The sequence below is a fragment of the Oncorhynchus tshawytscha genome, linkage group LG16 (assembly GCF_018296145.1).
Source record: "Oncorhynchus tshawytscha isolate Ot180627B linkage group LG16, Otsh_v2.0, whole genome shotgun sequence".
Lineage (NCBI taxonomy): Eukaryota > Metazoa > Chordata > Actinopteri > Salmoniformes > Salmonidae > Oncorhynchus > Oncorhynchus tshawytscha.
The window spans coordinates 33,004,874-33,019,713 of NC_056444.1; the positions used below are offsets into that span (position 1 = coordinate 33,004,874).

Here is a 14,840-nt window from a genome sequence, read left to right on the forward strand (position 1 = left end):
AAGAAAAAGTAAATGGCATTAAAATAATTCATCTTTGAAGATCGTCTTACAGTCCTATGACATAATCCACATTGTTGTACTGTACCAAACTGAAAATGATTAGTCTGCTATCAAGTTGTAAACTTAACAACATACTGTATGTGTATAATTCACAGTGCTCAATAGGGTTTCTATCAAATCAAGACACTAGCTGTATATTGTATTCTTGCAGCCCTTTATATTATCCCTGTATATTCTTGCTCCGCTGCCAACTAGAGCAGCTTCTCAAAGCTACCAGAACTACCAAAGGCTTTTTCTGCTCAGTAACGAGCTGGAGTTTACTGTAAAACACAGGAGACGTTTACAGAGGCAGTCCGGACATGAATTGCCCCTTAGGCCCCACATCCATCCATCCTGTGTCATAGTCAACACACAGCACGCCTCATCCACCTCCCTACTCAATGACTGAGTCCCATGTGATACCCTATTCCCTATAAGTTGACTACTTCTGACCAGGGCCCATAATGCTCCAGGGAATAGGGTGCCATTTAGGACTCAGCAATGTGTCCTAATGTGCCCTTTAACTTTCCACAGCACCAGCTACACTCAGGTCAGGTCCACTCAAGGTCCAGATCCATCAAGCAGTAGGGGCGCCAGCAGAGCAAAAAGAGAGACGAGAGACGTAATCTCCAAGGAGAGTGACAACTACCCTCAGCAGTGTCATGGGTCTGAAGAGTCAGAGCTACAAATATTCCTGGTGATAAACAGGGGATATGATTTTTTTTTTTACCAGAGATCAAATACTGCTTCATCCTGTGACTGATATAAAAGAACAGCACATGGCTGACAGAATAACACCACAATGGAAAGACAAAGTTCAATCTTAATTACTGTATAATTACAGTTTGGCTTTATTCAGAATTATACTCATCACAGTACCTTATTGGCCCCAAACCACGTCTCGTCTTGTTTTCTTCGGCTCATGTAATTAAAACAAAAGATTCACATCGATGACGCATATTTCCCTGGCCCTTGAGTATTGTTGAACACTCTGCAAAATAAATTCAGCTCTCGAGTTTAGAGAGGAAGCACAAGTGTTTCGTTAGCATTTCAAACGTTGAGGTGGGTGTCCTAAAACTTTACTAACTGGCTTTTCTCCACAGAAGCAATGTCTTTGCTTGACACCATTTGCTTTTTCTCTCCTCTCACTTGCCATGTAAAACAAAAGACAGTGTTTCTCACAATGTTCAGTGACACTAAAGAAATAAATTGCCCCGTACCTTGTTTGGGTCACGATTAAGCACGATTTAGTAAAGTAATGGTTGAAGTCCATGAAGTCGATGGTTTTGTCCAGAATGGCACCCTATTCCCTACATTATACAGTGTATTACTTTTGACCAGAGCCATATGACCCTATTCAGTGCACTACTGTTGACCCTGGTCATAAGTAATGTGCTAAATAGAGAATAGGGTGCCATTGGGGATGCAAACTATGACATCACCACCATCACTGCTGTAATGAAAACGAGGGGAGACAGAGAGCTGGTTTCAAGTGCAGGGCGCAGCAGGCGATTATTGCAAAGGACCACAGGAGGCAGGTAGCTGGGTCCAGCGGCAGGCAGAAGGTCATACACGGAGGGTCAAAAAGGGCAACAGTACAGGGAGGGAAAAGGCTAGTAACATAGTCCGGGAGATCAGGCAATAGGTAGCCAACAGGAAATCCAATAGGCTAAAGTACAGGCAGGGGATAGGCAAAAAAAAAAAAAACGATCATACACGGGGCCACCAGCGTTCATCAAGACGTGTGTCGCAAAACAAACAACACCTCACAGTGATGGGGTGCAAAGAACTGAACTAAATAGTGTGTGATAATGACATACAGATGTGTGAACAGGTGATAAGAATTCAGGTGATTGGGATCTGGAGACTGAGCTGCGTTCAGGGGATCTATGTGTTTGAGGGTGTGAGCTGGGAGCAGACGTTACCACTGCCAGCTCTTTGTAGGCTTCTTCTTTCAACATTTGTATGAGATAACCAGAGATTAGATCAGATATATATCTTTATGTATGGCTCTGCATAAGATGTGTACTATTAATGTAAGGGGCTGTAATATGAGGTAAATAACAACCGTGCTTACTGCTTGACATACTGTAGTAGAACTGCTGAAGTGAAAGAGGTGTTGTTCGTGTAGCCAGAGCTGCTAGCTTGACTTCATTACTGGAGCTTTACCAGTCAGTCACAGAGGAACAGAACGTGGAGGGAGAGCGCGTGTGCACGCGCACACACAGAGAGAGAGAGAGAGAGAGAGAACGAGTCCTCTGCTAAAATGACTAAAATGTACATGAGTGAGAGAAAGAGAGCGAATAGGGAGGAGGACAGGCTTTGATAAATGCCCTCTTTAGACATGAGAGCCTCATGCCAAGTTATGCTGCCCACTCAATCCCATGCAGCTGCTGACCTGAATTCTTGGAAACTTTTTGCGGCTCCTAAATGACACAGTCTTGCCCAATAAAGAAATGAAACCCTACACAAGTTGGTACAACATGTGATGCCGAGTTTACACAGAAGAGGGAGGGCAAGAAAAGTTGAATATGAACTATGGCCAGGGGTCAGAGATTCTATTGGTCAGTAGCCTATAATACAGCAAGAGATTAAGAATACCACTTCAAAGACAGCGTAGTCAATATGCAATGTTGACTTGTTCCAGGTGTTATTGTTTTAAATCTTTACAAGGACACAGTCATATGTCTGTTGTGTTACCCCCCATGCTGAAAACAGCCGTTGCGTTCCATGGGGACTAACAGATCTAATTTGCAGTCCTGTGTGTGACGTCTTCTGTTTTCTTATCTGGAACTGTGAAGCCCTTGGCTCCGGGCTATTTGAGCCAGTTCTCCAATAAATCACGCTCACACACACTCTAATAAGACAAAGTGGTCTGAGGTCATCAGATAAGCGACAGACAGAGAGACAGACAGACTAGTAATGTATAACCATTTTATATATTTAAAAAATATATATATATTGGGGATTGGAAATTATGCAGAAAATGATATTGATGAAAGCTACAATCTATTTTCAATATTAAAGCTCCCAAATGAAATGTGATCACATGTGAACTTATGTGAAGTTAATGTGATAACATGTGACAACATGTAAAAGCAACATGTGATAACATGGAACTACACATGTGAAAACATGATCTCATGTATACTGAACAAAAACATGAACGCAACGTGCAACAATTTCAGCGATTTTACTGAGTTACAGTTCATGTAAGGAAATCAGTCAACTGAAATGAACTCATTAGGCCCTAATCTATGGATTTCACATGAACGGGCAGGGGTGCAGTCATGGATGGACCTTGGAGGGCATAGGCCCACCCACTTGGGAGCCAGGCCCAGCCGCCAGAATGAGTTTTTCCCCACAAAAGGGCTTTATTACAGACAGAAATACTCCTCAGTTTCATCAGCTGTCTGGGTGGCTGGTCTCAGACAATCCCACAGGTGAAGAAGCCGGATTTTGGAGGTCCTGGGCTGGCATGGTTACACGTGGTCTGCGGTTATGAGGCCGGTTGGACGTACTGCCAAATTCTTTAAGCAACGTTGGAGGCGGCTTATGGTAGAGAAATTAACATTAAATTCTCTGGCAACAGCTCTGGTGGACATTCCTGCAGTCAGCATGCTAATTGTACGCTTAAAACTTGAGCTATCTGTGGAATTGTGTTGTGGCATTGTATTGTCCCCAGCACAAGGTGCACCTGTATAATGATCGTGCTGTTTAATCAGCTTCTTGATATGCCACACCTGTCAGGAGAAATGCTCACTTACAGTGATGTAAACACATTTGTGCACAACATTTCAGAGAAATAAGCTTTTTGTGCAAATGAAACATTTCTGGGATCTTTTATTTCAGCTCATGAAACATGGGACCAACACTTTAATTGTTGTGTTTATATTTTCTTCCGGTTCAAAATAAATGTGACAACATGGTGAGAATGTGAAAAGGATCTCATGTGAAATAAATATGACATCTGCAATTCACATGTGAAAAGGTGGTGATTACATGTGGAGTGTTCCAAAAACGTTCACAGTATCTTGGAGTGTCTCAGCTTGTCTGGTTCCCTTTTCTCTTCATGCTCAGACTCCTTGGGTTCCATCCATGCAACGTCATTATACATAGCTGAAAACCTCAAATCCATTGTTTGTGGGACATATGTTTCTTGTGTATTAAATGCCAAATGGAATTGCTATCCAATCGCTACTTAGCCGCATGAGAACCATAGCTTTGAAGGCTGACCTTATTTACGGCATCTAATTGAGTGTATTTCTTACAGATTTAGAAACACAGGAAAAGTCCCAAATGCCACCCTATTCCCTACATAGTGCACTACTTTTGACTAGAGCCCTATGTGCACTGGTCAAAAGTAGAGCACTATATAGGGAATAGGGTGACATTTGGGACGCCACCTTAGAAAGACAGTGAATAGATCTTATGATAAGTGACAGTTGAGAAAATACTATTTAATGTCATTATCATTTATTTTACTCAAAGGAAGATTTAAGGACATAAATATAAAGAGACCCTTATATAAGCCTTTGGGGCCAAATCATTTGCAGACGTGCACACAGCTAAATGGAGGAATGAAAGGAAAGTTATGAAAGAAAGTTAACCTTGCCCATTATGATATTACCTCAGATAAACAAAATGTATCCTAGAAGTTAAAACAAAACCATACGACATGGAGGAAATATATTACATTGTAAATACAACTATAAAACATAGGTAACACAATCTGACATAAACCACTGAAGAGAAGATAGACCTAAAGGAAACTAAACTACAGATGACAGTGTCTGAAATCCTTGTCTGGCTCGTGACATCCTGTGGGATAACAGATAGGTCCTGAAGGTTCAGTTTACGGCCTGAGGCAGTCCATGAGGCTCCTAATACACACACGGCCGCGCACGAATGCACGTGTGGACACACACATACATAGGCAGTCCATCAGGTCCCCTTATACTTACAGGACCGCAAGGAATATTTTATATCAGCACTGTATAATTTGCCTTTGATCTCTTACTGTTTATTGCCATGCCATTTTGATAGCCCTCGCTATGTAACTCTAGCACCAATGTTCTCTTTGGGAATTAGAATGCCCTGCAAACAAAGGGTTCTCTATCTATGCCATCATGTCATCTATATAATAGAAGTTCCAGAATGAGGAATGCAGTCAAAGCTGCAACCATGCATAACTTTGGAATATCAGTTCCCAAACTACGGTACATGAATTGATGGTATGCTTTAGCTAAGTACCCCCCTGGTACTAGTAGCCGGGGACTTTAATGCAGGGAAACTTAAATCTTAAATGTTACATTTGACCACATTTCTATCAGCATGTTAAATGTGCAACCAGAGGAAAAAGAACTCTAGACCACCTATACGCCGCACACAGAGACGAATACAAAGCTCTCCCTCGCCCTCCATTTGACTAATCTGACCACAATTCTATCCTCCTGATTCCTGCTTACAAGGAAAAATTCAAGCAGGAAGCACCCGTGACTAGATCAATAAAAGAAGGTCAGATGAAGCAGATGCTAAGCTACAGGACTGTTTTGCTAGCACAGACTGGAATATGTTCCGGGATTCATCCAATGGCATTGAGGAGTACACCACATCAGTTGTTGGCTTCATCCATAAGTGCATCGATGACGTCGTCGCCACAGTGACTGTACGTACATACCCCATCCAGAAGCCATGGATTACAGGCAACATCCGCACTGAGCTAAAGGCTAGAGCTGCCACTTTCAAGGAGCGGGACTCTAACCCGGAAGCTTATAAGAAATCCCGCTATGCCCTCCGATGAACCATCAAACAGGCAAAGCGTCATTACAGGACTAAGATCGAGTCATACTACACCGGCTCTGACACTCGTCGGATGTGGCAGGGCCTGCAAACCATTACAGACTACAAAGGGAAGCACAGCCGAGAGCTGCCCAGTGACATGAGCCTACCAGACGAGCTAAACTACTTCTATGCTCGCTTTGAGGCAAATAACACTGAAACAGACATGAGAGCACCAGCTGTTCCGGAAGACTGTGTGTTCACGCTCTCCGCAGCCGATGTGAGTAAGACCTTTAAACAGGTCAACATTCACAAGGCCGCAGGGCCAGATGGATTACCAGGACGTGTACTCTGAGCATGCGCTGACCAACTGGCAATTGTCTTCACTGACATTTTCAAACTCTCCCTGTTCGAGTCTGTAATACCAACATGTTTAAGCAGACCACCATAGTGTCTGTGCCCAAGAACACTAAGGTAACCTGCCTAGATGACAACCAACCCCTAGCACTCACATCTGTAGCCATGAAGTGCTTTGAAAGGCTGGTCATGGCTCACATCAACACCATCATCCCAGAAACCCTAGACACATTACAATTTGCATACCGCCCTAACAGATCCACAGATGATGCAATCTCTATTGCACTTCACATTACTGCCCTTTCCCACCTGGACAAAAGGAACACCTATGTGAGAATGCTATTCATTGACTACAGCTCAGTGGTCAACACCATAGTGCCCTCAAAGCTCATCAATAAGCTAAGGACCCTGGCATTTAACACCTCCCTCTGCAACTGGATCCTGGATTCCTGACGGGCCGCCCCCAGGTGGTAAGGGCAGGTAACAACACATCCGCCATGCTGATCCTCAACACAGGTGCCCCTCAGGGGTGCGTGCTCAGTCCCCTCCTGTACAGTACTCCCTGTTCACTCACGGCCAGGCACGACTCCAACACCATCCTTAAATTTGCCGATGACACAACAGTGGAAGGCCTGATCACCGACAACGATGAGACAGCCTATAGGGAGGAGGTCAGAGACCTGGCCGTGTGGTGCCAGGACAACAACCTTTCCCTCAACGTGATCAAGACAAAGGAGATGATTGTGGACTACAAGAAAGAGAGGACCGAGCATGCCCCATTTTCATCGACAGGGCTGCAGAGTAGCAGGTTGAGAGCTTCAAGTTCCTTGGTGTCCACATCACCAACAAACTAACATGGTCCAAGCACACCAAGACAGTCGTGAAGAGGGCACGACAAAACCTATTCCCCCTCAGGAGACTGAAAATATTTGGCATGGGTCCATCGAGAGCTGGTTGCATCACTGCCTGGCATGGCAACTGCTCGGCCTCAAGGCACAGCAGAGGGTAGCGCGAATGGCCCAGTACATCACCGGGGCCAAGCTTCCTGCCATCCAGGACCACTATACCAGGCGGTGTCAGAGGAAGGCCCTAAAAATGGTCAAAGACCCAGGCCACCCTTGTCATAGACTGTTCTCTCTGCTAACGCACGGCAAGCGGTACCGGAGCGCCAAGTCTAGGTCCAAGAGGCTTCTAACCAGCTTCTACCCCTAAGCCATAAGACCTCCTGAACATTTAGTCAAATGGTTACCCAGACTATTTGCATTCATGTAGTTCAATACATTAAAGTATACCTAAAAGTAAAGTCTTACCCTCTGACAAGGGCCCCAGCCTAGACAACGCTGTGCCGGCTTCACAATGGACTCCATTTGTTTGCCACCAGCTTGTTGCTCCTAGTAACACCCCCTCTCCTGTTTAGTGGCCAAAATTAAACTCTCTCTCTCTGCCCAGGGGAGTGGAGTGGACAGACATTATTCACAACAGCTTGATGCGAATCACTGATGGAAACAAAATTGAAGAAAAAAAATGGTTTACAGAAACATGTTATGGCAGAAACTAGTATGATGTCTTGATGTGTCAGTGTTTCCTTGTTGTAAATATGACTCTACGCTACAACTAGTCAGGACAATTATTCTAGTCTATTTCCAGAGTCATGGCTTTTACAGACCAGTAATACCAGACCATCATAGATTGCATAGAGACAGAGGAAGATCGAAAGAATGTGGCAGACTGGCAGTGTCTAAGTATACTGCAGAGGTTAAGAGCATTGGGCCAGTCACTGAAATATCATTCAATGTGCCCTTGAGCAAGGCACCACCCTAATTGCTCCTGTAAACTGGATAAGAATGTCAATGCCACAGATGTCTCAAGTTTTGAGGGAGCATACAATTGGCATGCTGACTGCAGGAATGTCCACCAGACCTGTTGCAGAGAATTTAATGTGAATTGTTCTACCATAAGCCACTTCCAACGCAGTATGTCCAACCAACCTCACAACCGCAGACCACGTGTAACTAAGTCAGCCCAGGACCTCCACATCCGGCTTCTTCACCTGCAGGATCGTTTGAGACCAGCCACCCAGAGAGCTGATGATACTGTGGGTTTCCACAACCGAATAATTTCTAAACAAACTTTCAGAAATGGTCTCAGGGAAGCTCATCTTCGTGTTCGTCATCCTCACCAGGGTCTTGACCTGACTGCAGTTCGGCGTTGTAACCGACTTCAGTGGGCAGATTTTCGCCTTTGATGGCCACTGGCATGCCGGAGAAGTGTGCACTTCATGGATGAATCACGGTTTCAACTGTATGGGGCAGATGGCAGACAGCGTGTTTCGCGTAGTGTGTGTGAGCGGTTTACTGATCTCAACGTTGTGAACAGTTACCATGGTGGCGATGGGGTTATGGTATGGGCAGAAATAAGTTACAGACAACGAACACAGCAGTGGCGGTCAGTTTGAATGCACAGCATTGGCAGTGAGTGCCGTTTAAGATTAGGGCGGACAATTTTTCTTTCATGAGCATGGCCTTATTTCTCTCTCTCGCTCTCTGTTTCTCTCTTGCTTCTCCTTCATTTTGGAAGAAATTAATTTGTTCAAAACTGTTTAACTACTGTCTTTCTTTCTCTTTGAGTCAACTACTCACCACATTTTTTTGCAGCTTATGCTTATGTTTTCAGGTATAGATTAATTCTCTGATCCTTTGATTGGTTGGACAACATGTCAGCTCATGCTAAAAGAGCTCTGATAGGTTGGAGGACATTGTAGTTACTGTGTAAGTCTATGGAAGGTGGTAAGAACCATGAGCCTCCTAGGTTTTGTATTGAAGTAAATGTACCCAGAGGAGGTCAGAAGCTAGCTGTCTTCTGGCTACATCTTCTGGCTACACTTTTTGAATGTAAAACTTTTATGAAATTGACTGAGGAGTATGGTCCTCCCCTTCCTCCTCTGAGCAGCCTCCACTGATGCACAGAGATACCATGACAAGATCCTGAGGGCCATTGTCGTGCCATTCTTCCACCACCAACACCTCATGTTTCAGCTTGATAATGCACTGCCCCATGTCGCAAGGATATGTACACAATTCCTGGAAGCTGAAAATGTCCCAGATATTCAATGGCCTGTACACTCACCAGACATGTCACCCATTGAGCATGTTTGGGATTGTCTGGATTGACGTGTACGACATTCAACAGGCCACAATCAACAGCCTGATCAGGGAGATGTTTCGAGCTGCATGAGGCAAATGGTGGTCACACCATACTAACTGGTTTTCTGATCCATGCCCCTACTTTTCTTTTAAAGGTATCTGTGTCCAACAGATGCATATCTGTACTCCCAGTCATGTGAAATCCATAGATTAAGGCTTAATGAATTTATTTCAATTGACAGATTTTGTTATACACTATAAAAATAAAAGGTTCCTGGAGTATCCTTTAGGGGTTCTTCACATTGAAACTGTGGGGGGAAACCCTAAAATTATTTGATGAACCCCTAATGGATCCTCTGAAAACCTTTTGAAGAACCTTTTGGGGTTCATTTTTTAACTAACCCATCCCCTATTATTATTAATAATACACATAACAATAACACAATATGTTAGTTGTCAGTGTTTATTATGATTTTAGTGGCACAGCAGAATAAAAACATCTAAATATGAGGTAAACTCCCAGCAGAGCCCAAGTCCAATGGGTATGTTCTCTGGCGTGTTGATGTTAATGTGATGATGTTCTCCGTATCCATAGCCACAATGATTTTGCAGTGCATGGTGATCAAACAGGTTTCCTGTTATATTAATCAGAGGTGTAGGGAAGGTGAAGTCTGTGAGTTTAAAAAAGAGTAATTATACAGAAGATTAACAAAACATGCACACGACAGTATTCATACCTTGGTTTTTGTTTTAAACGTGAAAAACACTTTTGATAATGTTTTTCATACACATACCTTGTCCATAATGTAGAGGCCTATGGGATGTTTATTGAAGAGGTAAAGGAGGAGGATGTTAAACGTGATCTGCATAACATACCAATACCTTTGTATGCCTCCTCGTCTGTATACCTGCAGACACAGACACAAAAGTGAACAGTTCAGTCATCTGCACCCAATACAGCCTTCAACATGTTCTTATAGCCAACATATTCTCACCTCTTTGTTGGTTGATATCCATTGAATTGGGTCCATTTTCTGTTTTAGAAAGATTTCCACAAATATTAAAAGATAGACGGTATCATCATAAAACAATATCAATTTAGAACATACAAGGGACAAAACATACCTTAAATTGAGGCGATCTTGACATTTTTAATTTAAGTTCCTGCACCTGCTGTTCTTTCCAATTAAAATCCAAATATTTCAGTTGGGCAGTTAGGTTCCTGCAAGAACCCCCACCAACTAAGGAGGTTCCTCGGTGAACCCCACCTCCTATGGGGTTCTTGGATGAACCTTTTGGATGTAATTTTCAGTGCCAAGAAGCTTAAGGTTCTTCAAAGAACTGAGGATCCTAGAAGAACCCTCTTTGAAACCCTACTTTTCAGAGCGTATGAACTGTACCTCATTCAAATCTTTGAAATTGTTGCGTTTGTATTTTTGTTCAGTGTATTCATGGTCATTGTAATGGACAAAGGACCTTTGGTCTATTCCCATTAACTCAGACTGAAATTGATTGGATATTGGAATCAGCATTGTCCCCATAAGTCATTTCAGGCACTCTCTCATCTGCTGGTCCTGTGTGTGTTTGTGTATGAATAACAAAGTTAATGGATGAATAACAAATCTGAATGATTCTGTTTGTTGGTTTAAGAGGCGTGTATCTGTACAGGTGGTTTTGAGTGCCTTTGTAAAATGTCCACAACTTTGGACCTAGGTCTTAAACTCTAGGTGTAATTCCTGCCTTCTCCCTACAATCCTGACATTGCTACCAGAGGCAGTTTGGAACTCGGTAGTGAGTGTTGCAGCCAGGGAGAGACGATTTTTACACGTTACGCACTTCAGCACTCGGCGGTCCACTTCTGTGAGCTTGTGCGGCCTACCATTTCGCAGCTGACCGTTGTTGCTCCAAGACATTTCCACTTCACAATAACAGCACTTACAGTTGACCGTTGTTGCTCCAAGACATTTCCACTATACAATAACAGCACTTACAGTTGACCGGGGCAGCTCTAGAAGAACGGACTTATTGGAAAGGTGGCATCCTATGATTGTGCCACATTGAAAGTCACTGAGCTCTTTAGTATTGTCCATTCTACTGCCAATGTTTGTCTTCGGGGAATATATGTATGTGTGCTCGATGTTATACACCTGAAAGCAACTGATGTGGCTTAAATAGCCGAATCCACTCATTTGAAGGCGTGTCCACATACTTTTGGCCATGTAGTGTACGTAAAGGCGCCCTGAGAGTCATGATCAAGGGCTACTTTGGACCATGCCCGGATGGGTCTCGTCCTTTAAGAATAGGTTCACGTCGTGCGGAAGCTACTAGCACAAGGCAACTGCGGATAAGTTTGCAAAGCAGGCGAGCGTACGTTTCTATACATACAATGAGAGTTTGCACTTGAGCAAGACCATTCGGAATTGTCAGCGGCGTTTGTTTCTCTCCGGATAGCGTTCCTATTTACTTTTGTAATATAAACAGCGTTTTAGGTGATTATTTAAGGGTTTAGAATAAAGCATCAGAACGTATGGACAGTTGACAAATTCTAAAGAAAATTGATGTTCAAACATCGTATCGTCTGATTTTTCTCTCGCAAACACGAGTGCTTAAAGAATTAGCGAATGACAACTTTTCCCTCAGAATATTCGAAGACGTCATCCATAGGCTAATTGTCACATCGTTTAAAATTCAACAAAGGGTGCCAGTGGTAAGTTCATTTCATTGCATGTTTTTCCACTCACCAAATTACTAATTTTAAATGTTTCCCCGTTTTATAACGCATTCTTTTTTTGGGATGTTAATTTTGTTCATCTGTGCTAACAATTAATCAATTAACGTTGCACATCAGTGTAAAACAAAACAAAACATGCCCTGCCCCCCATTGATTGCGTATTGTAGCCTATTCTCCCTTGCAGTCCATCACTGTCACGTAGCCTATTGCCTTCATTCTCAAGTAACAGTCCATTGACATGATATCATTGGTATATCTGATCAAACGGTCTTAATTCCTCGCACATAAGGTTTCAAGTAAAAGGTTCGCCTTTGGAGAGGTTAGTAACGTCTCAAATGGCACCCAGATAGTGCACATTTTTCACCAGAACTGGGAATAGGGTGCCATTTGGGACTTAAAGGTACCGAACAGTCATTCCGATTCCCATGTAAAATTGTATTTTGAGTGGTTAAAACATTAGCCACAATATAAAAAAATATTTTTGCATTTATAAAAATGTTTTCTCATGTCAAACAACCAGGAAGTCTGAAAAGACGGATTGAGTGGGCAGGGAGCTCACCTTGACTGACAGTTCTTTGAAAACACCTATGTCAAGCATGGAAGGTGTTGCAGTGAGATGCTCAAACAAATGAGCTAATATGCAATGCAACAACAACAAACTTGTCATGCATCAAATCATGGTTTCATAACTGATTTTGTTTATCCAACTAGGGCTGTGATGGGAATTGAATAACCGTGTAACTGACTGTAATGAATGAAGACCGTCATGAAAACAACAGTCAAAACTGTTTAAAATAGGCCTAGGTGACATTTTGGAAAAATAAAATGTTAACTCTTATTTTCATGTAGATAAACTTGACCTAATAGCTTGAGTATTTACTAATGATTATAAGCAATTGTTTTGCTTACTTAGTCTATTAAACCGTCTACATCTGCTCTCTCCAACTATCGTTTGATGCTCAAGTAGCTAAACCACTAGATGTGAGGTGTTGTAGAAGCACAAGCCTATAGGCTATGGCACTTGTGTGGACTTTCTTTCATACAATACACATTTTTATTGCTTGCTACTAAATAAATAAATTGGTCTTTTTAAAGAAGGTTGAATGTGTCTGACTATTCATGAATTATTCAACAGCAGTCGACAAGGTTGTTCTCGCTGAGGCCTAATAATGTGCCATTATTGTGTCAAACAGATAATGTGCCAATCCTCTCCAAACTGGCATGGTATAATATAAGTATTTTCTTAATTTATAGGCTAATCAACACGGATAAATAGGCTATGGATGTGTATTGGTTTCTATTTTAATGATAATATGAAATTGACAATCGCGTAGCCGTCTCTCTCTCCCCTTCATACTTGTCAATATTTTTTTTTATAACCTAATTTCATTTTTTGGGTTTTGAGGAAAGGATAAATATTTGCTGTTGTCATACTCTGGTGGCTTTGATTGACTGGTCCATTTACGGGTGTGTAGGAGTCTGCTAATTCTCTCTATAGGCCTATATTTTTTTTAAACTTTTTTATTTAATTGTATGTCCATTCAGAAAGTTTCCTAAAGTAGCCTGTCAGGACTCATCTCTTTTAAGAATCGAATGCTCCTGTCATGATTTAATCTTGTAATGGACTATTTTCAGTAGCTTAGACTACATTATTTCTCATTACAGCGTCCTCTCTTTGAAGAACATATGCCATTGCCATCAAATGACCGCAGCAGCGGGTTTGGGACGTTATGCTAATATTTTGGGAAATTTGGAAAAATACATTGGAGTTCGTGTGAATAGATGCAGTGCCTTGCAAAAGTATTCATCCCCCTTGGAGTTTTTCCTATGTTATGATGTTTTTCCTACGATTGCACACAGGTGGACTTTAAGTGTCACATGATCTTTCACGTGATCTTAGTGTGTGTATATATACACCTGTTCTGAAAGACCCCAGAGTCTGCAACGCCACTAAGCAAGGTGCACAACCAAGGAAGCGGCACCATGAAGACCAAGGAGCTTTCCAAACAGGTCAGGGACAAAGTTGTGGAGAAGTACAGATCAGGGTTGGGTTATAAAAAAAATCTCTGAAACTTTGAACATCCCACAGAACACCATTAAATCCATTATTAAAAAATGGAAAGAATATGGCACCACAACAAACCTGCCAAGAGAGAGCCGTCCACCAAAACTCTCGGACCAGGCAAGGAGGGCATTAATCAGAGAGGCAACAAAGACTAACGATAACCCTGAAGGAGCTGCAAAACTCCTATCTCCGTTGCTTAAAGAAAACATGTTAACATGTTTGGTGTTCGCCAAAAGGCATGTGGGAGACTCCCCTAACATATGGAAGAATATACTCTGGTCAGATGAGACAAAGATTTAGCCTTTTGGCCATCAAGGAAAATTCTACTTCTGGCGCAAACCCAACACTTCTCATCAGCCGAGAACACCCATGTGGGGATGTTTTTCAACGGCAGGGACTGGGGAACTGGTCAGAATTGAAGGAATGATGGATGGCGCTAAATACAGGGAAATTCTTGAGGGAAACCTGTTTCAGTCTTCCAGAGATTTGAGACTGGGACGGAGGTTCACCTTCCAACAGGACAATGACCCTAAGCATACTGCTAAAGCAACATTAGAGTGGTTTAAAGGGAAACATTTAAATGTCTTGGAATGGCCTAGTCAAAGCCCAGATCTCAATCCAATTGAGAATCTGTGGTATGATTTATAGATTGCTGTACACCAGTGGAACCCATCCAACTTCAAGGAGCTGGAGCAGTTTTGCCTTGAAGAATGGACAAAAATCC

At 42.5% G+C, this 14,840-nt stretch overlaps 1 protein-coding gene across 1 annotated transcript in view; it reads left to right on the plus strand.

The window, feature by feature from the left end:
* Nucleotides 1-12,006: 12,006 nt before the first annotated feature.
* Nucleotides 12,007-14,840, plus strand: part of svila (supervillin a) — a 136,182-nt gene continuing 133,348 nt past the window's right edge. Inside the window, exon 1 of the mRNA XM_042299129.1 lies at nt 12,007-12,027. The gene's annotated coding sequence lies outside the window, so the exon portion shown is untranslated. The remainder of the gene's footprint in view (nt 12,028-14,840) is intronic.